This window comes from Arvicola amphibius, chromosome 1 (assembly GCF_903992535.2).
Source record: "Arvicola amphibius chromosome 1, mArvAmp1.2, whole genome shotgun sequence".
NCBI classification, from domain to species: domain Eukaryota; kingdom Metazoa; phylum Chordata; class Mammalia; order Rodentia; family Cricetidae; genus Arvicola; species Arvicola amphibius.
The window spans coordinates 193,054,192-193,080,426 of record NC_052047.1 but is presented as its reverse complement, the minus strand read 5'-3'; the positions used below and the strand labels follow the sequence as shown (position 1 = coordinate 193,080,426).

Here is a 26,235-nt window from a genome sequence, read left to right as displayed (position 1 = left end):
TCTGGAACAATACTCAGCTTCTCTAAGGCCTAGGGTCCTCATCATTAAAAGGAAGACAGATGTAGCCAAGTTGCAGGCTTGCTCTGAGAGTGGATGGGTGCATAAAGTGTTTAGCGTGGTTCCTACCACACAGCAAGTGACCACTGCTATTATTATTTCTGCTGTTGTATTATCACTGCCAATAGTATCCTTATCATTGTCGCCCTCAGTACAGGCAACATGGGAGCTCTGCCAACAAAGATAAATCTTCCTCACAGAGAGAAGGAAGCTAAGAATGTAGACATGTAAATGTGGAGAGAAGAAGAACAGAAGACAAGGGGTGGACAGCTGCTGGTAAGGGCAGGGCTGGGGCCGGGTGGGGCCCAACTGCAGAGATAGTGCAACAGTGGAGTGGTTGGGTGGGCCAAGCCCGGCAACGCTAGATTTGCAGGACTGTTGAACAACAAGGGCTTGACTGAAGGTCCAAGCCTTGACCATAACAGCTCAGTCCCAGGCTCTTGCCTGGTGATGTCCAGCCGCCTAGCAGCAGAAGCCAAAAGTATGTCAGTGCCCAACCAACAAAACCAACTTTGTTCACAATAAGCGGGATGGCTTCTGAGAGAACAATTCAGAGATTTAAACTCTCTCTGAGTTAAACACAGTTCACTTTCCAGGCTATGTAATGAATATGCTCCTTCTTTGTTTGTGCTAAGATACAAAATATGATCCAGGTGAGTAGAGTGATGGCCAAGCAGGAGGATTCTGTCCACAGGTGGATGGATGTTCCTGATACAAGAGCCTAATCCAATTATTTGCAATGAGGGGCCCAGGCCTTTGCTGTCTCCTGGAAACTAAATATCTCCTAGATCTTTAATTTTCAACTCCATAGTTCCATGTGAGCACACATATCCAAAACTGAGAAGGGTAAAGAGAAACTCGACAATGCCCCCCAGGTGAGAATGCCATAGCACCCCCATCTTTCTACAACACTGCAATTTCACAATTGACCAATGGGTTTTTTTTTTTTTTTTTTTTGAGACAGGGTTTCTCTGTAGCTTTGGTGCCTAACCGGGAACTAGCTCTTGTAGACCAGGCTGGAGAACCAGACAAGAAGAGCGCAAGGGTTTCAAATATAAAGAAAGGCAAGAAGGTGGAAAAGCTAAGTGCGCCCTGATTGGACTGGTACCCGTTGTCTGCACTGCCGTAACAACTGAAATAACTGCATGTTGACTAAAGGGGAGATTTACTACTGCAACGCTCTCAGAAACTGCATCACACCATGCGGCACATGGGGAGACCCCTAAATACCAGGTTATAAAGACGCCAGTAATGGGGATCCTGGGGCTGTGCAAGCTGCAAGTTCAAATCCCAGCTAAATATCATAGCTAGGTATGGTATTTAGAGCAAGAAGAAGCCTTGGAGACCATCTCCTGGTCACAACCCACTCATCCAACAGAGGGATGAGAGCAAAGGCCAGAGAAGTTGGTGAAATACATGAGTCAACCCCAGTCGGGCGTCTGGATGGAGCAAAGCCATAGCTGGAACCCACAAGCAAAGCCATAGCTGGAACCCACAAGCAAAGCCATAGCTGGAACCCACAAGCAGAGCCATAGCTGGAACCCACAAGCAAAGCCATAGCTGGAACCCACAGCCCCGGCAGCACTCAACAGGGGAGTCTTTTCCTTGGAGACACGGCTGGTGCTCATTCTCTTCACAAACAATGCTTCTGCTGGATCATCACTGGCTAGGCCTCTGTGACTAATTTCAAGCTTACCAGGTCAATGCCGCTAACCCATGTTTGGGCCTTTGCCACCACATTACCACAGGGTGAGTCACATCACTGACAGCTCTAGAGATGATTCATAGCATCAACAATAATTCGCCTGCTCTTTGGTTCTGCACTTTTCACTTGTAAGTTAATAACACACACACACACACACAGACACACACACACACACACACACAAGTGGTCCCATCTCCAGAACCACATGGATAGTAAGGTCAAATGTGACCATATCCTGTTTACATTAAGAAGACTCCAGGTCAGGCATGGTGGTAAGCACTTGTCATCCCAGCACCCAGGAGGCTGAGGCAGGAGGATTGAGAGTTTGAACATAGTTGGGGCTATATAGCGAGACTTTATCTCAAAAACAAACAAAAAGAACAAGACCAGAAAGGATGCAGTGAGCCACTGGAGGTTATCCACAGACTAACGGAATTAACTAAAGGTTTTTTAACTATAGGACTAATATTTTCTTCGTCTACATAGTCACTAAAGGGAGTTTCTAAAACTGTATTTTTGGCCCTATTTCCCTACATGACTTTGATACCCAATATCCAGCTTTTTTGTCCCCTGTGGTCTGTACCACTCTTATCAGACAGCATGCAATTCTCACAAAAGGGACCTAGTGGTTTTTATGGCTGTTAGGGGTGGGGACTACCATTCCTGCCAGAGCAATTAGGACTCAGCATGTACACAGAGAAATGATAATACCACACATGCAGAAAATAGCATATTCTACCAGTGCCACAGAGGACAGACCTCAAGGGTGCCTAAGCTTTCGGCATGGTGACGTGGTAGACATGGGACTCTTATCTCCCCATGAGCCGGTTTCATTCATAGCTATCCTGGGATTGCATGTGGTCAAGGGCTGGATTGGACATGCCTGGAAGTGTGTGAGAATCGGGCCAACATCGCCACTAAGAAAAACACACTAGTCCTTTTCTTTCGTATCCTGTTTTTTTCTCTTTAAGATCTTTTTGTTTTGCAGTGTTGTGGACATGTGTGAGGTGTGTGTCTGCCACTGAGCTGCATCCACAACTACTCAATTCAAATTCCAGGTCAGCAAGAGCTACATAGTGAGAACCTATCTTTAAAAAAAATCAATAAATAAAGAAATTATTATTGTTATTATTATTTGAAATAAGGTCTCTCAATGTAGTCCTGGCTGTCCTAGAACTTACTGTAGACCAGGCAGGCCTCAGACTCACTGAGCTCCACCTGTCTCTGCCTCCAGAGTGCTGGGATTAAAGGCGTGTGCCACCATGCCTGGCTTATGACTTAAAATCCTTAAAGAAAGGGATTTATTTAATATGCATTTTTGCTGTGAATTTCAGAAATATAAAAGTAGCAAGAGTCTAACAAAAATCATTGTCCATCCCCCCATGAACAAATGATGGCATTATAGTCATTTTTACTCAAATAAACCTTTTTTTTATAAAAAAAATACATAGGTAAACACAGCCAAGCGAGGCAGCACATGCCTGTTATCTCAACACATCAGAGGCTGAGGCTGGAGGAGGGAGAGTTTGAGGCCAGCCTGGGCTACATATTGAGACCCTATAAGTCCCCGATATATGCTACCATCCCCTTCAAGATGGCCCAGTCCACTTCCACCCTCATTTCCCCAGAGACAATTTGGATGGTTTGTATGTCTACCAGTTTATGCTTGAATCTGTCTACATATAAAAGTATGAACATGAATCTTTTTCTACATGTGTTTGTTCATAAAACAGCATGTAGGACTAGTTTCGACAAAATCTCCCAAGAAAACACACACATCTTAAGTTTCTTTCAGGACTGAGCACAGTCATAATGGATTGAAAATTAGTAAGCAACATTAGATGGCCCAGACCTGGTCCTAGACCAAGATTTATTCCCTGTGGGTCCACGGGGCAGTCTACTTTCCCGAGAAAGCGGGATAAAAAGAAAGGGCTCTGAGGTCCCTTCCACCTTTGAAATCCGATGACTGTGAGGTTCAATTTCCTCATCTGTCACACAGATACAACAATGGCTTCTGCTGCACAGACTGCCCAGAGATCAAAGCGGCCATGCAGGTGCTTTGCCGAGTGGGGTGATCACTTCCACAGACTAGTTGTTGCTGGGGTCTGGGGACACCTTTGAAGAAGCCATTGTAACATCTGCACAAGGCTTGGCTCGGATGCCTGTGTTGCAGGCCGGGCCGTATGAAATTATTTCATTTTCTTTACCCTTGTACGACAAGCATTCCAGCACAGCAGTTCCCTGACTCTTTCAGAAGATTTAGTGAGCGAAATGCCTGAGCCTCCTACAATCCTCTCCGGGAAGGTCTGTCCAGCCCGCTCTGGGCTTTCAGAGTGCAAGGAGCCCCGATCCTTCAGGGCTGGAATTGATTTGTCTGAGATGCAGTTTTTCAGGTAGAACTTCACTTGTTTTATAAAGATTAAAATCTAAGAAATTGGTCTAAACTCTGGGACTAGGGGACATTTATCCCAATTTTCTCAGAAACATTAGATATGATGATCTCTCAGCTGAGACACTTTCCTGGAGGCAGCTGGGCTGCTGAGAGGAAAAACAAGCGTCTTACTTCTAAAGTGTGAAACTCCAATGCACAGGTCCCTGAGAAGCCAAACTGTTTGCCTGTATATATAAACATGAGCTAAATGTCCGGGGTTTCTAGGCAATGCTGCTCCAGTAGAAGTCAATGTGCGTAGATTTTTCCACTCCATTGTGTGTTCTAACCCCTCTGCCCCTGCCCCTGGAGAAGCACCAGGCTTCACAACAAAGCCCACCTTGTCCTGGCAGGCTTCTCTCACTTCCCACACAGTATGCTCCAGAAGGCCCCTCCACTCTCCATCCCTTTACTGCCCTCTCACAAAACTGAACACCGAATCAACTGTCTGGCTTCCCCATTATCCCATGATCATTTGAAAGCAGATATTACATGACCCCTTCCGTGTCGCAGTACCCAGCAACAGGTAGAAACGCAGAACTAATTAACATTTCTTTTCCATGGACACACAACAGTTACGAATCACATCCTCAATTTGCTTTTCCAGCTAAATAGCTCACGCGTGTATATTTGAAGGATAAATCTCTGGGGAGAATTTGGATTAGAATCAATCCTTGAACACTGTCAAAACTATGTTAATACCACCAACCACATCAAGTATAAAATTCTAAAATATTCATCTAACAGATTTGTTTTCTCATTTTCCCTTTTAGCTGTATCTGAAGAAAATGCCACTTCGGCGTGTGATTCAAGGAGATGTGTGCAATCTACATGACTCGGAGATGAGCTGTGTGCACAGAAAGGGTCTTGTGTTCTCTGAGCACTCTTTTCAGTCCTGGACACTGCTGGAACTTTCTGTGTGAATGCACAAGATTGTTATGAAGTTCAAGCCCATTTTAAACTAAAACAAAATTTTAGATTCATTTAAAAGTTCTCAAGCTAGCTGATCTTGTCCTAGAACTAGCTGCCCTGGAAACTAACTGATGCGCTTAAAGCTAAGGACAAGGGAGGAATCTCCATGAAACCGCAGAGGCTGGACAAGCTAACGAGAGGGCACTGTTGGGGTTATACATGACAGCAGCAATTCGCAAACTCTCAGAGCTCCAGGAGAACTCAGAATACAGGTGCTGGGTGTCGGGTTCTGCTTGCCCAGCTTCTGACTCAGAAGGCCTCGGGCAGGCCTGGATGTCAGCATCCCTAGCAAGTCCAGGAGACACTGATGCTGGGCCTTGAGAACACTGTGCTGGAATAGCTTAGGAAATACCGTGTGATTCCAAGAATATGGTGAGGGTGGGGAACTCAGTCTCTCTCTTTACTAGGCCGCTTCCACCGACGGCACACCAGCACACCCAGAAGGGGTTTCTTTCTGCAAATTTCAGGTACTGCAAAAGTACCCAGACTGGCAAGACTTAGGACTGTCTCTCAGGACAATGGAGACGCAGATCTCAGCACAACCGGCTGTTGGTGACAGTACCCGGTGTGTCAGGAATACATACATGGCCTAATTCCTTTAAATTCTGCTGCCTCCATGAGAAGAACATAAGGTCGGAACTTGAGTAATAAACTATATAACTGTTTATTAGGGAAGTATATGGTTCCCGAAGTGAACAGGCAGGCGTTCATGGTAACTTAAAGCACACCCCTTTCTGAATATCACGTGCAAAACCTAGGTACCTTGCAAGGCTCAGAACATTAAACCTAGGTTACCTCTATATAAACTTAGGTTACCTGTGGTAAGAATAGCGGTGTCTATCTTCATCTTATAGACAGAGCTGTGACCATATGAAAGTTGCCACAGAGAACAGATAAAAAGCAAAGCAGCCATGGTTAGAGGGCGGGCCCATCTCTGATACATGTCCACATGTCCTTCACAGTATTTTCCAGAGCACTACAAACCAAGTCTGTATTTTAAGATCTGAGCAGATTGAGAACTGCTTTGCCTGAGGGCGAAACTTGAAGGCTGGCTTTCTTTTCACTTGAAACTGCCTCTCTCCCTCTGCCCTCCACCCCATGCATTGCTAATTGGGAGCAGCCCACGCTTGACATGTACACAGCCATCTACGGTAAAATTGATTATTATATTACTATGGAAAGCAAGGAAGTCATTTCGTTCAAAATATCAGATTCCACAAAATCATACACAACAGCTGTTGGTGTACGCATGTGGGGGAGGGGAGGACATCAGCTCTCCGTCTTCAGCTTTCTGATATCTTTGCAAAAAAAAAAAAAAAAAAATGGGGTGGGAGTAAAGACGGGAAGGAAAAAAAAAGGTTCTAATGCATTTAAGGCAGAAACCAATAGTAAAGCTAAATAATGATTTGTTTGGTGTTTTTAAGGTTCAAAAAAATCCCATGGTTCAAGATAGTCTCTCAGGCTGTTTTATGGGTGTAGACCTTCTGTTACACTCTTTCAAGCAGAAAGTCGGTATTCCTCCACTGGGGCGTTGAAACTACTTTTAATTACATCAGTTAAAAAATAAGGTGAGTCATGGCTGGTTGTGCTGGAGCCTAACAGATCATAGCACCCATGTCCAAATATGTCTTGGAACTTCACTGCCGACTTTTAAGCACCCACTTGTTTATTTGCAGACTCTTAATATCGTTTTACTTAAATTTTTAAACTTTCCTTAAAGGTCGCTAAAATTCCCATTGGGGCCACCTTCAGGGGTGCTTAGAAACAATTCACAAGACAGTGTCTCGTGGCGAAATTTCCCAAGCTTCTAAACCGTTACCATGGCATTCACCTCCCGGGTCAGAATGGGTCTGAGTCTGTACTCAACGCTGCCGACCATTTCAAACACCTTCCTGCTCATATTCCATCGCCGGAAAATGCCATCCATGAGCCCAGGCACCTCAACCGAAGAGATCCCCAGCGCTCCTAAGGTTTCGGGGTTCTGAACGTGTCCACTTTCAGTCTCTCAGATCTGATGAGAGCGCAATCTGATTCCTCTAGACTTACTGACATCAGATTGCTGATTTCACCAGGGTCATGAGGTGCTGCTTGAGGTCACATGTTAAACCGCCCTTGGGAATAATTTATTAAAATTCTTTTAAACAAGAGGGTGTGGAGATCCCAACAAATCGCATACTCATGCCCAGACAGTTTGCGCCAAGAACATTGTCCAAAGCGCCGCCTGGACTGGAGGATAAAACAAACCCCTTGACGGCGCCCCCTCCCCCACTTGGGCTGGGGAAAGGTAAAGTGATGTCATGCGACCTTACCTTTCAGAAACAGACCAGGGCACCTGGCATGAAGGGCTGACCTGCGGCCACCGAAACTGGGAGTCATTTTGGGTGTCGCACATGTACCTCCCTAGGAAATTCCAACAACATTCTACCCGCTTTCCGCATGCCAGCCATGACAAGCCTCCATCCACTTAAACTCTCACGAGTCTGGGAAGGGGCAGAGGAGGGGGGGTGCTGGTGGGATATGAGCAAGCGAACCAGCGAAAGAGAAAGAGCGTCCCGGGCACTGCCTACCGTCTGCAAGGAGGGTCACATGCCGCCGAGAGCCATTCCTACCGCATTACACACGCTGAGTGTAAATGGCAAACAATATCAGTCTACGTTTATGCCACATGTTCTCAGCCTCTTCACATACCAACACCCAGGCCAGCTCTACGCAGAGGTCTCGGGAGACTACCTCAAGGAGGCGGTCTTAGGCTAAGCCTGCGCTGCATTTTTAAGAAAATTCCAAAGCCTCCTGGCCCCGTTCACGTCCCCATTTCTCTGTTGCTGTTACTGATGACGATTTGTTTTGTTTTGTTTGTCTGCCTTCCTAAATTTTAGAGTCACAGGCGACGATATAGTCCTAAAGACACAAGGACCAGGACACTGACCACATTCTCTGGACTTGCCTGCTAAGTTCTGTAGAACTGGATAGGGTGAGAAAACTTGCTACTTCCTGTGCAAGTAGTAACTCAATGCCTTGCAGCAGGAAAAATGAATTCTCAGTTGCTCTAGGCAGTGGCTGGAGGTGACCATCCCCTCCTACAAAGACGGCCAGATATATATATATATATATATATATATATATATATATATATATATATATATGTCAGACTGGGAGTAGGAGAAGGGGCGCAGATGGTGGCTTCCTGGGGTAGAGACCAGGGACATCAAATATCAACAGTGCTTGTGGTGAGGAGACCTCTCTCAGGCTGGGGTCTTCAAAGCCACCTTGCAGAAGATACAACCCACCCCCTGGAACCCCAAAGTCCCTCCCTGGGAAGATGTTCCTGAGACCCTATACTCACCTTCTCTATGGTTCAGTTACTTATAAACCTGCTATTCTTTCCAGGAACCACTTTTTCTTGCCAATTTTAATTTCTCTTTCAAAAAAAAATCTTGCATTTAAATCATCAAACCAAATTACACCACCGTGTGATTTGTGGAATTAAAACCTGCTAGCACACTGACAGGTGAGATAAGGCCATTCCCATTCCCATCAGTCTGATGTTCAGCCACGGGAGCCAGCATTCATTACAATTCCCTCCCAAAGCAAACAGCAGAATATGCTTCTAAATGAAAATCTCTCAACAAGCTTACAACGTGGTGGGTGTTAACTGAGCTTGCCTCATTATCTTAGAACCTTTGGGGGGGGGGGGGGAAGATTGGTTCCTGTCTTTACCAGCCATGGGGGTGTGAACAACAGGGGCTCACCCTGCTGCCAGGAACCACTAGACCCACAGATGATGGGCTTCTAAGGCTGACAAGGTGGAGGGAGAACTGGCCGTGTGCATCTGCACAGCTTGTATCCAGCTGTGCACCAGAGCCCTGCACCCTGCCCCCAACTGCTCCAGAGCCCCTGTCAAGCTCCTAGGCGAGCCTAGGGGTACCTCTTCCTAATTTAGCCACAGCTCACAGGCTGCTCCAGGCTTGCTTGGATCTCAGATGTTAACTCAGCCCTAGAAACCTAAGGCCATTGGTCCCAGATCATGACCTATGAGAACCGGCCACATGTCTGTGTCTCTGCCCAGGCCTCAGGTCCCTTGCTGACTTAGGTTTCCCAAAGCCCTGGAGATCTCACATGGCGCCCTTCCCAACCGTCCCTGGGATAAGGGTTTTCTCTGAAAAGCACTTCACGCTACTCATCCTCCTAAAGCAGGAAACAGCAGCTCTGTCCCATCTGTTATTAAGGAGACTTTTCAGAGAAAAACAAGTCAGTGGAGCAGGCTAACCACAGGGAGGGGAAGAAGGGTTCGTCCCGTGACAGCGCTGTGAGACTCTGCTACCATGAGGGCACTATCGTGACACACGGGGTGTGACTTGGTTCTCACAGGGTGTCCTGATCTGTGTCCTGGAGTGGGAGTCCCAGCAGAAGCAAATTCCATGCTTTGAATGAGTCTTTCTAACTGCATGGTCCTACCTCGTCCCCAGAGGCTACGGTGCCCCAGGCAGCATCGCACACTGAAATTCAGTTAATGAAATATTGAGTAGCATTACTGTGCCAAGCAAAGCGAGAGGAGAGCTGTGTCTGAGACTGTTCGTTTCCCAGCCACCCAGACCCAAATAACCATACAGAAACTATGTTAATTACAATACTTGTTTGGCCAATGGTTCATGCGTATTTCTAGCTAGCTTTTATATCTTAAATTAACCCAATTCTATTAATCTGTGTATAACCATGAGGCTATGGCCTACCAGTAAGTTTTCTAGTGTTTTTCTCCTTCGGCAGCTATATGGTGTCTCTCTGACTCTGCCTTCTCTCTCTGTATGTATCTCTGTTCAGATTTTCTGCCTGGCTTTCCTCTGCTAAGTCATTGGCCAAAACAGCTTTATTCATCAACCAAGAAAAGCAACACATATACAGAAGGACATCCCATATCAACTCCCCTTTTCTGTCTAATTAAAAAGGAAAGCTTTACAAAACAGTTATTAAACAGGAATTATAGTTACAATATTTAGTCCATTTATATTTGGTAATTAGGAAAGTACTCTATCATCTATCCTATCTTTGTGAGTCTAAAGTTTTATATCTAGTTTATCTTTTATTATAACTAAGGAAAATTGTTACAATAACAACCTGTCTTTAACTCTTCAAAGACCCCAGAAGGATATATTATCCAAGTATAATATATCAACTTCCAAAGTTCTAGAAATGACAGAGACATCTTTCTTGAATCATTGGGGCATCCAATCTTCAGCCCACAGGCCCATAGTATCTGGCAGACTTTTCCATGAAGCAGGAAATTTCAAAGGCAGTTCTGCCTATATTGGCAGTTTGTCAGTCACTTTTTTCTGTGCCCTGCAAAATATCTGGCAGACACTTTCATAAAACAGGAGCCCTGAAGGACCATCTCATCTTCTTTAGGCAAGTTTGGCAGTCTTTTTCTTCTGTGGGTTCTGCATGTCCAGCTCACACAGCATACCATCAGGCACCCCACATCATCTTTGTATATGTAATTTTACTACGTTGAAGTTAAAACCTTCCTTTTTAATTAGACAGAAAAGAGGAGATGGTGTGGGATGGCCTTCTGTATATGTGTTGCTTTTATTAGCTAATGAATAAAGCTGCTTTGGCCTATGGCAGGGCAGAATATAGCCAGGCTGGAAGATATATATATATATATATATATATATATATATATATATATAGAGAGAGAGAGAGAGAGAGAGAGAGAGAGAGAGAATAGGCAGAGTCCAAGAGACACCATGTAGCAACTGAAGGAGAAAGACACCTACTGGTAGGCCACAGCCTTGTAGTAATACATAGATTGATAGAAATGGGTTAATTTAAGATGTAAGAGTTAGTTAATAAAAAGCCTGAGCTAATAGACCAAGCAACATTGCAATTAATAGAGTTTCTGTGTGATTATTTGGGAGGCCGGGAAACAAATGCACAGTCTCCGTTTATAGAGAGAGCAGTGGGCGATGTGGAACGTGGATATGCATGACATCATGCCTCCTGTCTCCCACAGTCCTTCATTTCCACGTCTTTAAAACACTGTAATCGCTCTCTGCACTAGGCAAGTGCTTCACACTGAGCTACATCCCTGGTCAACTGGCTCAACTAAATCCTGCTCTCCACTATGATGTTATGGGTCTCTCCAGCTGCCAGGATAGAGGAGGACAATTTTGCCTTAGCCCTGGGGGCGTGTCCTGCATTGGGTGCAAGAGTGGTCCTCAGTGAAACGTTAACTAGAGCCCATGGGTGGAGGAGGCTGAGGACCAGTGACCATAATGATGTATGATCGCCTTGGTGATGTAAGGTAAGGGCTGGGTCTGGTTTCATCACCCACTCACTGGGAGACCTCTAGCAAATTGCCAAGGCCCTTGTGGTTCAAAACACCCGAGTGTTGAGTCCACAGGAATTTAAGGACACAATGTAGACATTTGAATCTGTGGAGATTATTCTCATATTACTATTTTTTACATAAAAAGACACCATGCAAAATAGAAGTATAAATGTTAGATTCGATAACATGCACATACATAATACATTTGGTTCGTATCCCTTTTAGAGAATTTATCAAATAGACAGTATCAATTTATCAAATAGACAGTAAATATTGAATGGTAGATTTTCAGGTGAATCCACTCTCCTTTCTCTAACCCAAAAACTTCTAGATTTTTCCTTAATGAATATATTTTTTTCAATTGAAAAAATATGTTTACAACACAAACGGTCTGGTTAGGCTTATACTGCTCTATCCCGTCTGGCTAATGGAGCCTCCAAATGAATCCCATTTGTCTGAGTTCTTTTCGACAGTCACCTAGGACCAAGGGCGGAAGTCGGGGGAACGCTCAACCCATGGCGGCACACTTGGCTATGTCTCCAGTTGAGCATTTTGATCCCCTTTACTCAGTTTAAAATAACGGTCAGGGCCGTACTGCGTAAATGTTTTTCTTCTGATTATGCAAGCAAGGAGAATAGTAACCAAAGAAGACCGCAGGCCAGCCCGGGATTAGAGGCTCTGTAGTAGGGCCCCCTCTAATCCTCAGTACACGGAGCCAGGATTGGCTCCCTGTCTCTGTTTTCTCTTGGGACACTTGCTGAAGCAGAATCCCCTTCTGTCTGAGCTTGGTGAGCAGAGCTGGAGCATGTTGGCCCCCCAACACACCTGTGTCTGCAGGGGCACCCCAGAAAAAAACAGGAACAGAGTTGGATCACGCTGCCCCTACACACACACACACACACACACACACACACACACACACACACACTTAACCCTTTCTACACAAAGTGATAATTAAGTCAAACCATCTTTAAACACCAGTCCCTCTTTAAAACTCAAAGCTGGTCTTGCCATCTTTATCAATGGGGAGCAGAGCTACCCCAGAAAAAAAATGAAGTTTCAGCCCTGCAAAGTAGGTGGGAAGACACAAATGGAATACAGTGTGACCTTGAGAGAGCAGGGGTGGAGCTCAGGTACAAGACCCAGTGTGCAAGCAAAAAAAAAAAAACCCTCAGGATTTGTTCCCAGAATGCACAGCTCTGCCTCCAGAAAGGCTGTATCTGTATCCTGTGCCAACAAAGGTCGGCTACAACCCACTAGTGGAGGAAATCAACGTGGTGAATCAGACAGTGTGGGCACCAGCCTAGCCAAAGAAAGGAAATTGGTTCTTTGGTGCATGGGGCTCTCAATTCCCATCTAGCTAAATCTTATTCCTCTGTGGGTTCCTGGGGACCCAGAGAGCAGGAGTGGGAAGATCATTACATTTTACAGGTTTGCTACTGAAACAGGAACGTAACACACAGGCACCGTGGCGTTGCAGACAAGCCAGACTCACAGAACCCTCGTAGAGGTTGCTCCTGCTGCTGGAGCCTCGCTGTCCACTAGAACATCCACTAGAACATCCACTAGCCAAACAGATACATTTCCGCTTATGCCATTAACATTAAATAACATTTTAACCCCAAAGGCTGGGGTTCTGACTATGCTAACATAGGAACCTGAGTTCAGATCCCCAGTCAGCACCCAGACACAAATCCAGGTATGGAGGTGCATACCTGTGACCCCAGTGCTGAGATACAGAGACGGGGAACCCGGACTGGGCTCATTAGCCAGTCAGTCTAGCCAATCACTGAGCTCCAGGTTCAATGAAAGACCCTGACTTGGAAAATAAAGTAGAGAGCAGCAGATGAAGATATCCTCAATGGACCTCTACCCTCCGCACATAGACACATAGGCCTATGTGGACACACACACACAAACACACATACACACATGTGGGGGGCATGGATACACACACATACACACACACACACACACACATACACACACACACACATGTGGGGGGCATGGATACACACACATACACACACACACACACACATACACACACACACACACATACACAAACACACATACACACATGTGGGGGGCATGGATACACACATACACACACACACACATACACACACACACACACATACACACATGTGGGGGGCATGGATACACACATACACACACACACACACACACACACATGCTTTTCAGCTCTGTTTCTCTATGGCACTAACCACATTTCAAGCACTCAACAGCCATGTCAGTGATAAGGGACACAGCAAGATGGGACATTTCCAGCCTTCGGAGAACTCTATTAGAACTTCTCAGATTGTCACGTGACTGACTCTACCCACTCAGACCTCTGTGCTGCTGTCACCTTCTCAGAGACTAAAACCAACCCTTGGGAATATAAGACAGGATATGCGGCTGCTCTCTGTCCCCTTTCCTGAAGATACTTTTATCAGAAAGAAATTATCTTTTTTTCTTATCTTGTGCTTGATTGCCAGTAGAATACAAGCCACACGACAGCAGGCTTCTTGCCTGTCTTTTCGACTGACCCATGTCCAGTACCTAACACAGCACCTGGCACGAATGCATTCTTGTACATGCATGTATAAGAATAGGTAACAACAGGCTGGACTGCTGGCTCAGCAGGAAAAGGCACTCGCTGCCAAGCCCGATGACTTGAGGGTAAATCCTAGCATGTACTAGGTGGAAGGGGATACTTGATTCCTGAAAATCACCCTTTGACTTCCACACATGTGCCATGACACATACACATGCACACATATGTGTGCACACACAGACAAATGAATCAAATGTTAAAAGAAAATAAGAATAAACAAGCTACATCTCAGCCCTCAGATGTAGCTCATTTAATAGAGTACTTGGTTAGTATGTCCAAAGCCCTGGGTTTGGTCCACCCATATAAATTGGGTGTGGTTATACACGCCTCTAATCCTAGGGCTTGCCAAATGGAGGCAGGAAGACCAGGAGTTCAAGCTCATCCTAAACCACATAGCAAGTTCAAGGCCCACTATGTGAACCCGTCTCAAATAAACAACAACAAAAAGAAAAGACAGGAAGAGATGTCAGTTTTGATGAGTAAGTCACAGTGAGGTCTACCCGTCACTCTGGAATTGACATCAGTCATTGCAGTGGCCTATCTTCCCATGGACCAAGATAGCACCTAGTCATAGACCCTTTAGAAGCCTATGATCCTACCAAGAATGGGAATGCTGAGGTAGGACCATAAAACTGGCCCTCTAGCTCTCCTCCAGGACCCAAGTCACCTGCCACCCCCGTCACCCTCAGTCCAAGCCCAGCAGGTAATACTGTCTCCCTCCCTTCTTTTGCAAAGGAGCAAGATCCTCTCTAAGAAATCAGTGACACTCTGTAAGCACGGTCTCCACATGAACACACAACTAGACGGGGTAAACTCTAAGTGTAAGGCTGACACTGCCTCCTGTGCAGGACTTTCTGATGGCCTCGGAGTAGCCACCCCACTCCAAGCTTGCCTTATTACTTACTTCAGTGGAAATCTGAACGGCTAGAGTATGGCATTTAGCAGACACAATCCTCACAGCTAAACGCCACGGCTCAAGGATGTGAAAACTGTAATACACACCATGTGTCTGCCATAGGGCACTGAACTTGCATAACTAGCTAAGTATAACAGTCATCTTTAATTGGGATCAAAACACTCAGGCACATTATCAGAGAACTATGGGAGGAGAGAAAGAAGCAAATAAAAAGCCAAACCAAAACAGATGGGATCCATGCTATGAACCAAACGAGGGAGGCACCATCACAATCAAGGAAGTTGGGAGGGCTAGATACTAAACAGCCCTATCTCCTGCCAAGAAAAGGGGGGGGGGGGGCAAGTTGGAGCTTTGTCAGTGTGCCCATCAGTCCATGTTGAGGAAAGAAACCTAACTCTGAGCTGTTTTCCCCTTAGCGACCCCCCAGCCATTGTTCCTCGGTGTTTTAGCTGACCCACCCCAGCGTTATTTAATAAACACGTGAACCCTGTTTGTGTAGGAGTTCTGCAGGGCAGTGAGCCTTGAGGGAATTGGCAAGGAGATATGTCTTAGCCTCCAAAGTTTTATTGACTTGAATTCCAACACCATTTGAACACAATGTCCAGGAAATTGGGTCTGCTCTGATGCTTGCCTCATGAATTGACCATAGAAATTGTCCTAACTCCAGTCAGAGGCAGCAGAAACAAAGGTGAGAATATCAGAATTTTTCCACTTTGAGTCTTAAGCACAGAAACACAACTGTGCCTCTATCCCCTGACCAACGTGCAGACTCCCTCTGTCGGGGGAAAGCCTAGATGTGAAGGGTGTGCACTAAGCGGGGAGAAGGGAAGGGAGGCCAACATCACAGCCAAGTCACTTCCCCAACATTCTCAGGGGCCCCTCAGAACCTCGGTTTCTCTGTTAGGTGGCCTTGTTTGCGCTCCTTGCAGAAGTCTAGACTGTTAACACTCAGAGGAGAGGGCTCTCTATACGTGGCCTGGAGCTTTCCAGAAAGAAGCCTACAGAATGTCTCCTGAATGAACAAATGACTTGCAGGCTTTTCCTGTGTCCATGGCAGTCTCTGAGATTTCCATCTAAACGTGGAATCCAGAGGACAATCAGTCACAAACTCATGATTGAATTCATTTGGAATTCATGTGTGCATGTGTCTCTCAGTCTGTTCATGTATGTGAGCATTTGATGGAGGTCTAAGGAACAAACTCAGCTGTCATTTTTCAAGCAACATCAGCCCTGGGTGTCATCGCTATTGGAGACAGTAGATGACTGAATAGCTCCATGGATCGTCTATCGCTGCTTCCCCAGAATGTCAAGCACACAGCTTTTCTGCATGAGTTCTTGGGTTCAGCTCAGGTCCTCGTGCTTGCAAGACAAGTACTTTATTGCCTGCCTGATCTCCTTAGCCTTGACATTTGGAGTTTAAAGTTTGAAAATCCAACACCAACTGGTCAAAGCGTGACATTATGGAAAGGCCAAAGTTGAGACTAGCAAACCCAGGAGTGGCCTGAACTTATTTGCTGATGTACCCTAAGTCATGACCAGAGGCAGGAATCCACCTTCACAGTCACAGACACACGTTGGAATGTTAAGGATCAGGGCAAAAGAAAGGACTGCACTGACTAATCTGCCTGAATCTGAGCCAGCTGCCCTTACAGCCTCTCTTGAAGAGACCAGAGCTCAGCCACTGGGCAGTTGAGAGCCAGGCTGAGAGACTGGATGACCAGCTAAGAGTAGTTTTCCTTTGGTGTCTCTTTTTTCAAGGCCAAAATAAAACTTACTGGTCAGGAAATCAGTTAACCCTCTACAAAAGAGCAAACAGCATTGAGCAGAATGGGCTCTTCAATTCTGTGATGCTGATAAGTAGAAGGCCTATCACGCGTGACCACCCTGGAGCCCACGGGCCCTGTGCCTGTCAGGATAGCTATGAATTCAACACAACACATTTGTAGATGACATCATGTCACAATGTTGTAATGTTAGACATCCCTGAAAGTCTACCTAGTTTCCCCCACTAACCTCTTAGAACTAATACAAATCTATGGCCCTGTATTCCTTTGACCATTCTGCCTCCAAAGTTTCTGAATCTCCTGAGGAAAAATATAAAAGCCAAACACATGTGCATAATCACACAAGGTAGAAATAGAATGTCCTTTTCCCAGGAGGGTGAGTGTCATGGGTTGGATTCTGTGATCTACACCTTTAGCTGAAAATAACGCATAAAAATTCACCTTGCCAGGTGGTGGTGATACACGCCTTTAATCCCAGCACTTGGGAGGCAGAGGTAGGTGGATCTGTGAGTTCGAGGCCAGCCTGGTCTACAGAGTGAGTTCCAGGACAGGCTCCAAAGCTACAGAGAAACAAAGATGTACAGCCCTGCAAGTTTGGGGGTGGTGTGGACTGTGAACACAAAGAAACCAGATGAGTGTTGTGCTTGTTTGGATGAGAATGGCCTCATATGTTCCTGTTTGAATATCCGGTCCCCTGATGGTGGAATTATTTGGGAAGGATTAGGAAGGATGATCTTGGAGGAGGTATGTCACCGGGGGTGGGCTTGAGGATTTTAAAAACCTGTGTCATTCCCAGTGTGCTTTTAGTTATAAATAAAAATGTTTTAGTGTATTTTTATTTTTATGCTTTTCTCTGTGTGTGTATGTGTGCACATGTTTATTAACACACCTGTGTGTGAGTACAGAGGCCCCTAGAAGGTGTTAGATCCCTTGGAACTGGAGTTACAAAAAGTCATTAGCTGCCCTACATGGGTGCTGGGAACTGAATTCAGGTCTTTTGTAAGAGCACCAGAGCACCATATGCTCTCAACCGCTCAGCCATCTCCCCAGCCCTGTAAATACAAATCTTAAGGGAAGAGTTTGGCAAACACTAGCCTAAGGTTAGATTACCAAAATTATCCGGAATACAAAAGAATAATATTAAAAACACAGGTGGATAGAATTAGAAAAGTCCACAGAATACAGTGAGACAGTCCCAGGAGAAAACAATGGGGATTGCCTAAGTTAATGCCTAGGAATCTTCCAGTGATGTAGAAGACACTATGAAGTCAGAAGTCCAGGGAACTCAAGCTGAACAAGCACAGCTACAAAGGAAACACGTTGGGACAGCATTGTCATTAGGGAGCTTGGCAACCAAAACCAAGAGAGAATCTTAAAGGAAAATACACATTAACTTCAGGGAGATGGAAAAGTGAAAAATGAGATTTCAACACTGAAAATTAATGGCAAAGACAACTGAGACTGGGCATATTCATTGTACCAATGGGAAAGAACGACCAAGCTGAGTGCCAGAGCTGTAACTCAGTTAAGCATTTGCCTATATGTACAAAGTCCTGTCCCCGTCCTTAGGACTACATAGGTTGGAATTGGTGGTACATGCCTGTGGTCAATGATGGAACTGAAGATTGTGCAGAATGAGGTAACCCAGACTCAGAAAGTCAGACATTACCTATTGTCTTTTCTGTGGCTCCTAGCTCCAAATCTCCAGATGTGAGTTGTGGCGATTTGAACAGGAGTTCATATATTTGAATGCTTAGGGAATGGCACTACTTGTTGGAGTAGGTATGGCCTTGTTGGAGGAAGTGTGTCGCTGGGGGTGGGCTTTGGGTTTTCAGAAGCTCAAGCTAGGCCCTGTGGCTCTCTCTCTTTCTGCTGCCTGTGGATCTGGATGTAGAACTTTTAACTTTACCAGCACCATCCTGTCTGCCTGCATGCTGACATGCTCCCTATGGACTAAATGGAAAATAGACAAAACCTCTAGAACTGTAAGCCAGCCCCAACCAAATGTTTTCCTTTATAAGAGATGTTGCGATCATGGTGTTTCTTCCTAGCAATAGAACACTGACCAAGACATGAGTATACAGCCTGAAGTCACTACAGAAACCAGGAAGCAAAATGAGACCATGGGGAGAGCACTACAGAGGGAAACCATGGGGCAAGTGATTTAAAGGGGGAAATGGGAAACAGGAGCTTTTGTTGGGAACAGAGAGAGTGGTAAATGCAGAAGGAGAGAAAAGGAAGAAGGTAAAATAACAGTAGAGGGTGTCTGGAAAAGAAGCCAAAAGGAATCATATTATTTATTGACTTAAAATTACATATAATGTATGCATGTCTGTATGTATACATATACCTATAAAGTTTAAATAAAATTTACCCACCTGGGCTGATAATGCTCACCCTAAGAGTCATAAACTATGTAACAATAGCCCCAATACCAAGCATAAGAAGTTGTTGGTCAGGGGAGTCCAAGAGACTCCCAAAACATAATAGACTATTGCTGTAGCCCTGGGCTACCTACTAGGTATTAGGGGTAAGTCCATATTGCTGAAGATACCATGTATTTCAGATATAAGACCCTGAAGAGATGACTTCAAAGCCTCCTCTGAGTATTAGCTCTCATGGTACCAGAAGGTGTCACACAAGACTCCAAGGGAGGGAAGCAACCTATAGCTACCACTCAGCTATGGTGCCTAAGACCAACAACAACAACCAATACTGCACGATACCCCTGAGGCATGACTGTGATGCTCATATATCAGTAGTAAGCAATAGCTCTCTAATTGGACCTAAGACCCACTCCACAGAAGGAAAATTCTGCCTGGTACTGGAGATATAGCCAGCTACTAGGGATTAGAGAAGTCATGGGTCTTGGAGGAGACTCTCCGTCTTAGTTAGGGCTTCTGTTGCTGTGAAGAAACACCATGACCTTGACAACTCTTATAAAAGAAAACATTTAATTGGGGTGGCTCACTTACAGTTCAGAGGTTCAGTCATTATCATCATGGTGGAACAGGCAGTATGCCGGCCAACATGGCGCTAGAGAGGTGGCTGAGCACCATCTTCACCAAGAGGTTCCACATCTTGCATAGGCAACAGGAAGCGGTCTGAACTAGGAACAAGGCCTGAGCATATATGAGACGTCAAAGGCCACCTCCACAGTGACACTTCCTCCAACAAGACCACACCTACTCAAGCAAGGCCACACCTCCTAAAAACGTCATTCCCTTTGGGGGCCATTTTCTTTCAAACCACCACATTCTACTCCCTGACCCCCAAAGGCGGATAGCCATATCATAATGCAAAAATACATTCGGTCCAACTTCAAAAGTCCGCATCATCTATAACAGCCTCAAACTTATTTAAAAGTTTAAAGTTCAAAGTCTCTTCTGAGATTCATGCAATCACTTATTTGTAATCCTCTGCAAAATCAAAATCAAATAGCCAATCACATACTTCCAACATAAATGACACAGGATATGCATTACAATTCCAAATGTAAGGAAGGAGCATAGTGAGGAAATACTGGACCAAGCCAAGACCAAAAGCTAGCTGGGCAAACTCCAAACTGTGCATCTCCATGTCTGACATCAAAAAGCTCTTCAGATCTCCAGCTCCTTTCATGTGTACGGAGGTCAGGAGTTTGCTTCGAGTCTTTTCTGCAGCAGCTCTCCATCTTATTTACTGAGGCAGAGCGTCTCCCTGAACACAGAGCAGCCCAATCCAGCTGCAACTAGATAAGTTGTCCAAAGGACCCCCTTTCTCTGCCTCCCAAATACTGGGATTACATATAGACTGCCATGGCCACCTGGCTTTTATGTGGGTCCAATGCCAAGTCTTGTGCTCCATAGTAATTACTTTATCCACTGAGCCATCTCCCTAGTCTCTGAATTTTATTCTTAAAAATAATATTCTCTCTCTCTCTCTCTCTCTCTCTCTCTCTCTCTCTCTCTCTCTCTCTCTCTCTCTGTGTGTGTGTGTGTGTGTGTGTGTGTGTGTGTGTGTGTGTGTGTGTGTGTGCATGCACATGCGTGCACCTGTGGTAAGATTATATGCACCATTGCATGTCGGAATCAGTGGAAGACAGCAAACGCCACTGGATCCTCTGGAATTGTAAAATACAGGCCATTATGAGCCCATGTGGATTCCAGGTACCGAACTCAGGTCCTCTGTAAGAGGGATAAGTGCTTCTAACCTCTAAGCTATCTCTGCAGTCTCCCAAATTTGATTTTTATTCCTTTCACACACATACTCATATATCACAAACACTGAAAGATTTCTCAGTGTTGATTGTACTGAGACAACCCAGAACTGAGTCTGCCTCCTCTTGCTGCTAAGTATTCTACATATTAAAAAAAAAAAAAAGACCATCAGTGGCCACAAATGCTTGAGTGTATAATTACTAGTGTTTTTGCAAGACTCTCCCTAATATTTATGCAATCATGCAACACAGACAATGGGGATTAATATTGGCAGGACCTACATTCAGGCCTGGACTTGCATTTGGTTTCCCAATGAGATGTTTGACAAAAACTATGCAGCTAAAATGGAGCTCAGGGAGATGCACCTTGCCTCCGGGAACAGCCTGCCAAGGGTCAGGGTCTGGGAGGGGGGAGGCACCATGTGGAACCTAGTAAAGCAGCGGGGATAGACACAAATAGCAGCGCTGGCTTAAGAATTAAATCTATACAGACTTTTTAGAAAACCAGTTTTATCTTAATAGGAATGTATTTCGAGAGCAACACCCCTTGTTGCCAATTTTCTGTATAATTTCCCAACAGTTTCCATAAATCATAAGATTTCAGCACAGGTCACTGAAAACAGGAAGCACACACTGGCTTCTGGCAAATCCCTACTTTCCCAAGTCCTTTTCTCACTCTTGATTTTGCAAACTTACACTTGTCACTTGCATTCTTAACTGAGGTCGTTCTCCTCAAACATCTCAGTAATCTAGTGGCAGAGCAAAAAGGTTACAAATCAATTAGGGAACCACAGTTTTTAAAATATTGCCATTTTCCTTTTAGAAGACAGTATTGCTATGTAACCTAGGCTGTCTTTAAACCTTTAATCCTCCTGCCGTAGCCCACTGAGTGCTGAGATTACAGGTGCACACCACCACACCTGGCTATAGTCCAAGTCACAGAGAGCTGCAATGGGCTAACCCTACAAAACAATGTCATGACAATGGCATGGAGTCCCAACAGGTCCTTCATTTCTCAGATCACAGAAGACCTAAGTGAAGAAGAAACAGAAATGACACAGGGAAGACTAGAAATTCACCATGCTAGAGAAATGAGAGACATCTTCACCCTGTATGATAGAATGAGCTACATGCTGTGTTTGCCTATACCCCATCAGATTCTATACCACGCCCTCTCAAGGCAGATTTGAAATTGAGAATCTTAAAACTCATTCTCTGTGGTTGCAGAAGTAGCTCAGTCAGCACGGTGCTTGCTGGATAACCACAGAGAGTCTGATTGCTGAAACCCATGTTGAAGACGCAGGCTGCGTTTGTAATCTTAGTGCTGGAGAGACAGAGGCATTCAGATCCCTGAGGCCACTGACAGGCAGCCTAGACTGAGTTGTGAACTTCAAGCCAATGAGAGGTCCTGTTTCAAAAAAAAAAGGTGGCAGAGGCTAGAAAGATGGTTCAGTGATAAGAACACATATGGCTCCTTCAGAGAACACAGGTTCAATTCCCAGCACTGACGTGGAGGCCCATAACCACCTCTAATTACACTTTCAGGGAACCGAAGGCCTTCTTCTGCATAAATGTGGTACACATAAACTCACAACACAAACACACACACACAAACACACACACACACACACTTACAGAGAGGGGCCATTGGAAAATGGTGTGCCTTCCCACTGGTTCCCACTTATTTTCCTGCCATCCAGCGTGCAGACCAGTTTGGCAGGAACATCCCAAACAGTTCAAAGGGACATTCCATTCCCGTCTGTCCACATCCGCACATGCACACCAGTTATTCAAGACAACCAACATGTTGGCCCTACTCGCTGCAGGAACTGATAACAGTGATAAGCATTGTTATACACACTCAGCCTCAGTAGAAGGCCACGCCTCCCTTTTCTTCACCTTCAAAACCCTTTCTCTGTGGGCAAGTGAGACACGGAGCCCAACATCACACATGAGAAAACTCAAACAGGACTTTAGGTGAGAAGAAAATTCCAAGAGCCCCATCTTCAAATTACCGGGTACCAGAGAATCACCTTGGTTGGAACACTGGTACCCCGTAGGCAGCCAGCACACCCCTCCTCCTCACACGTCATCGTCGGGTATATCCCGTGGCTCTCTGCCAGTCTTACGACTCTACAATCATGGAGTCCATTATGCAGGTCCCTGTCAGCAGGGGCAGATCCATCTAATTAAAAAGCTGTGCTTCTTAATTACGAGCACTCTTATCTCTGCAAGGTGAGCAGATCCGCCTGTCAAAGGCCAGGGCGTGAGCAAAGCCAGGCAGAGCCTGTGAAGTAAGAAACTCCAGAAGAGTGTGATGCAAGAATCCCTTCCCCTGTGTTCAAGCTGAATTCTCTGCTGCTTGGAAAACTGCACCTCCTCCCGCATCCTTTGCTGCCCCTCGAACAGTTCCAACTCCCGCAGGGAGGAAGGCATAGGGCGCTGGAAAGGAGAGGGGCTTAAGCATCTCATCCGTCCAGCTCTCCTGCTTCGAATTCCATGGCAAGAAGCCCCTGGGACGCAGGGACATAGACACGGCTAATGCATGGCCATGCTAAGGTACACACCAGCTTCTGTGCAGCAGGTGGAGATTGGTGGTGGCTTTCTGTTTCATTGGAAAATGTTTTAAATACAAAATCTTCAGTGCTAGGATGTAGCTCGGCTTTAGATGCTCGCCTAGTTCATTGCGCTGAAAAAATACTAGCTATAAATAAAATAAAGGTCTAGAACTATTCCTCTGTTCCCACCACGCAGATCAAGCAATTGTGTCATTTCAGTGTGGTGGGCAAAGTCCGATGTCCCTGCCCTGTCCTTCCTCCCCGCTCTCATTCAGGGGCAACATCGAAGTATATATTTCTAGGCCATAATCGTACACTGTGGCCCATAAATAACCACATTTCAACCCAGTCAAACTTATCAACTTTTCCTCTTCTGAGTAGAGTTTGTAAATCTTTATTTATTTAAGTCGGCATATAAACATACACATTCCTGGGGTACGGTGTGGACAACGATCAAATCAGAGAACATATCATGTCCACGTAGTCAAGCCTGTGTGTGTGTGTGTGTGTGTGTGTGTGTGTGTGTGTGAAACATTCAAAACTCTCTTTACTGACTGTTTTGCAGTACACTGTAAGTTATTGTTAACTGCAGTTGCCCTGTTGTGGGATAGAAGACTTCTCGGAACCGAGGCTTTTGGTCCTGTGCTCCGGTAGTGCCAGCCTGTGTATCTCAGCATTTTCTCCCCCTCTGCACAGCAGCCTGAGAGGCTCTACCACTCACCACGGTCAACTCATTCTTTGTGTGTCATTTTCAGTCCTAGGGATCAGACCCAGAGCCTTGCACGTGTCAGACAGACACCTCGTCACTGAGCCACACCCTAATCCCCCGCTAGTCCCGATATCTACAAGGTCAACCCTGTAGTGGGCTTTCACTTCTATTTTAATAAATAAAGCTTGCTTGGAGATCCAAAACACAAAGCAACCAGCCACTGGCTCTCATCTCGACCTCAGTCCGAAACAGCAATCCTGTGTCTGAGAGCTTCTCCTTCCCATTTTATAATCCTCTCTCGGGCTGGGATTAAGGGCGTGCACCACTACCACCTGGTTTCTGTGCAAACGAGTGTGGCTACCAGGATTAAAGGTGTGTGTCACCGCTGCCTGGTCTGTAAGGCTGGCCACTGTGACTGTTTTCCTTTTCTGATCCCAGGCAAGTTTTATGTATTAAAGTACAAGTGAAATGCCACTCCATTTCCCCTTTTTGTCTAAAACAAGAAGGCTATAACTAATATAAGAAAAACTATACACAATAAGTACAATAACTACATACAATAAGTAAAATGACTATATGCTATATGTGTGTGTGATAAATACAGCAACAATGCCTAGTCCATTTGCATTTGACAAATTCAGAAAAATATACTCATATCTATCCTATCTTGGCGAGTTCAAAGTCTTACACCTAATTTATTTTCTATCATAACTTGCTTTCTGTGTCTGGTAAACAAGAAAAGCTATAACTATCTAAACTTCAACTCCCTCAGAGACCCGAGAATTAAATAATATTAACTAAGAAAACAGGAAGAGTGAGCAAGCAACTTCCAAAAATTGTGAGAAATGAGAGAAACAGCTGGCTTCCTGGACAATCACTCAAGGCTCCTCTGTAGCACTGGGGCATCCATCTTCAGCCTACAGGCCTAGCATATTCGACAGACTTTTCTGTGAAGCAGGATATTTTGTGTCCTGCTTGTCTAATTAGGACAGCATAATGTCAGCAGTCAAAGCAGGAACATTTTTTTGCTCAGTGGCTTACTTTTGCCACAAAGACAGTAAACTCCACGTGGAGTTTCTTCAGTGCCCATTATCTTCTCTGAAGTAGATTGGTGCTGCCTGGAGCAGACACATCTCCTTGTCATAAAAAAAAGAGCCTATGTTATTAAACATCTTAAATGCCATATTCTTTAGATCTATGAAGCATTTGAAGAAGGCCTGTCTATCTAAAATATATATTTGTTTGACCTTGAAAACATGCCTAATATGACTACAAGTTTTATTATACTAGGTAATTAACTACTAATCTATATTTCCTAAACAGTTGGTAATAATAATTTTCAAGAACTAAAAATTTGCATTACATTGCTAAATGAGTTATATAGGGACAATATCTTGAACAAAATCAGAAATGTATGTACAGTATGTTTTAACAAAATTAATCTCAAATTATACAAATATACAAAATTATACAAATTATACAATATACAAAATTTGTATACAATATACAAAAGTCCAATCCAATGTAAAATATTTAAAACTAGTAGTTTCTTGTTAAAAGTAGATTCAATGATTTACCTTTTTATCTTATCATATCTATATCCTCTCTTTTTTTTCAGAGTAGATTCAATAATCTTTTTAAATGATCATGCTTCACAACCATTTTGGTATTCACAAATGAAGGAGAGCCTGTGACATCTGTCATTCTGTGTCTGGGTTGTTTCATCCAAGTCAGTGTCCTCCAAATTCACTTACGTAGCTATAAACGACAGAGTTTCATTCTTTTATAGCTAAATAATATTCTGGTATGTGTGTGTGTGTGTGTGTGTGTGTGAGAGAGAGAGAGAGAGAGAGAGAGAGAGATAGACAGAGACAGAGAGTGATTTTTTATCTATTCATAAGAAATTATTTTTAATCCCTGAAATCATAAAAAAATTTCTGCTGTATTATAGTCTAACGAGGTT

The 26,235-nt window shown here is 44.7% G+C and overlaps 1 protein-coding gene across 2 annotated transcripts in view; it reads right to left on the bottom strand.

Moving 5' to 3' along the window:
* The window catches only part of Rbm20 (RNA binding motif protein 20), a 193,436-nt gene that overhangs the window by 66,264 nt on the left and 100,937 nt on the right, over positions 1 to 26,235 (bottom strand). The gene's annotated exons all lie outside the window — the stretch shown is intronic.